A 2,500-nucleotide genomic window follows, 5' to 3' on the forward strand; every position below is an offset into this window, starting at 1 on the left:
AGGAACAACGGCATTTAGCTATCGCCAAAATTATTCAATTTCCTCTTATTTATTCTTCCAAGGTTTGACGCAAGGTTAAATATTCTAAATAAACGACAGGGTAATCTGTCTCCTATGCGTGAAGACTGAACACGGTTCCTACGTTACTTTGCAACTCATTCTCGAGACTGGCATTGCAATAATATATATTAGTTTATTAAAAACTGGATCATTGGATAATGCAATTCGAGAGTTTTGATTGGCTAAGGCATCAAGGGTTATGGGTCATTATACAATGATCTACAAACACAGCAAACATATGCGTGATTTTTTGGGCCTTTTTATTTTTATTGTAGTCTAGTTTTCTATATTTTGGGGGCGTTTTTAATAACAGAATTATTCCACTCGCTTGTTGGATATGGGCATGAGATGATTAAAGCCAACTCGGCGCTGCGCGCCTCGTTGGCTATCTATCATCTCATATCCAACGCGCGCTCATGGAATAATTGTTAAAGATACTAAAACAGTGGATAGTGTTGAACGCGCGCGCTGAACAGCCGTCTCATGACAAATAATGTGCTTAAAAATATTGTGTAAGCGGCTTACACAAAATCTTTTAAACGCAATGTTATTTGTCATAAGATAGGGCTGTAAACGTGTGATAACACTCGGTAACAAATAATTTTAGACAGCCTCACTTAAAACAAAGCTAACCATTTAGAAATCAAAATGCGGCCCACTGGTTAGTGCGCTTGCATCGAGATCGGGGGATCCTGGGTTCAAGACACGTTCTGACCACTCGTTGAATTTGTTCCTGGTAGTCCCTGGTTCGACTTCTCAGCTGCACACGTAAATAGCCTACTAGCTTGCTTCTGGCCACCTGAGATTCTTAACAGATGTTGTTGAATGTTCTGTTCTGCTGTGATTGTGTTTCATTTGCCCTGAAAAGCCCCGATGGGGAGAGGTCAATAAAGTATGTATTGCAAATCAGCGCTTAGGAGCAATGATTGATGAATTATAGTGATCCTATTCTAGATACCCGACAACAAAAACCTAATATTGAAGAAAGAGTGTAATTTTTTCCATCTAGATTAGTGAATAGAAGCCAAAACTCCGAGTTCAAATCCAGTCCGAAAAACTTTTTTTTCAATCTGTTCCGAGACATGTCCTTGGATTTCGACCTGGTCCAGTGTATATGTCATGTAATTATGGTTATCAAGTATACAACGATGAGTGATATTATATGATTATCGTAATTCCACTCTCGAGAACATGTTGCACGTCTAGGCTTGTTTGTTAGTCATGATTTCCCTTCTGTAGTTATTGACGGAGAGTACATAAAGGCTGTTACTGAAGCCAAACTCTTAGGTGTAACTACTTCAATTCAGCGACCAATCTTTGAGCGCGCATATCACAGAAATTATAAAGAAGGCAGCCAAAAGGTTTTTATTTCTCACCCAGCTTAAAAGAGCCCGAATTTCTCAGAAAGATCTTTGTATATCTATTTTACACCACATGCGTGCGCTCCGTTATTGATTATGCAGGACCTGTTTTCCATCATGCTATGCCTGCCTACTTAATGCGAGAATAGCCCACTTTCGATTTATTAAAATTCAGTCCTAAACAAAAGGCATCATCTCGAGGCTCTGGGGAATAAACTCCTATAAATCTTTATATATCTTCCCCAGAGCCTCGAGATGATGCCTTTTGTTTAGGACTGAATTTTAATATATCGAAAGTGGGCTATTAGAATGCGTTCAAGAAAGGGCAATCTGAATCATCTGCCCTGGCATGGAATATCAGCAAACGTTAGCACTAGTGAACCTACCGACTGTAGCGGAGCATCACAGTGATATTTGCAAGCGTACGTTTGAAAATATACTTAATGACAGCGGCCATAAACTTAGGAAATTACTGACACCCCTATATGAAAGTAAGTACTATCTTAAGAACGCGGGCACCTTTTTAGCATACCGTGCTTTAAAACAAACCGATCGATTTAAGAATAACTTTATTATGGCTTTATGTGCCTTAGCAAATACCGTTTGAATGAATTGCAGGTCTTTTTTCAGTGTTATCATTTTAACGAGATATCTGTCAAGCATAGTTTTTAAATGTTATAGTTAGCAATTCTAGCAACTATTCATCGAAGTGCCTAGTGGTGGATATTTACCGAGCCGCGAAGTTGTTTTAGTATATATTAAGACAGTGAGATAATATAGCACAAAAAGATGATTTTAAGGACAGTGCCTACTAATTCAAAGGTATTCTGGCGCGGTTTACTGAATATGCGGGAAAAGCAGATCTTAACAAGTGTTATTGAAATCCAAAAAGAAAATTGGGGGTAGCCATGTATTTTTCGAAGATAATCAATCAATCATATTTGTAAAAAGCTTTGAAATGCAAAGCAATGTATGGCGTTCTTTTCCAAATTGAAGCTTAATTATCTCTGAAAAAAGCAATTTAATGCAAATATCTCTGAAAAATGCATAGTTACCCCCCAATTTTCTTTTTGAATACC

The sequence above is a fragment of the Montipora capricornis genome, chromosome 8, assembly GCF_036669925.1.
Source record: "Montipora capricornis isolate CH-2021 chromosome 8, ASM3666992v2, whole genome shotgun sequence".
Lineage (NCBI taxonomy): Eukaryota > Metazoa > Cnidaria > Anthozoa > Scleractinia > Acroporidae > Montipora > Montipora capricornis.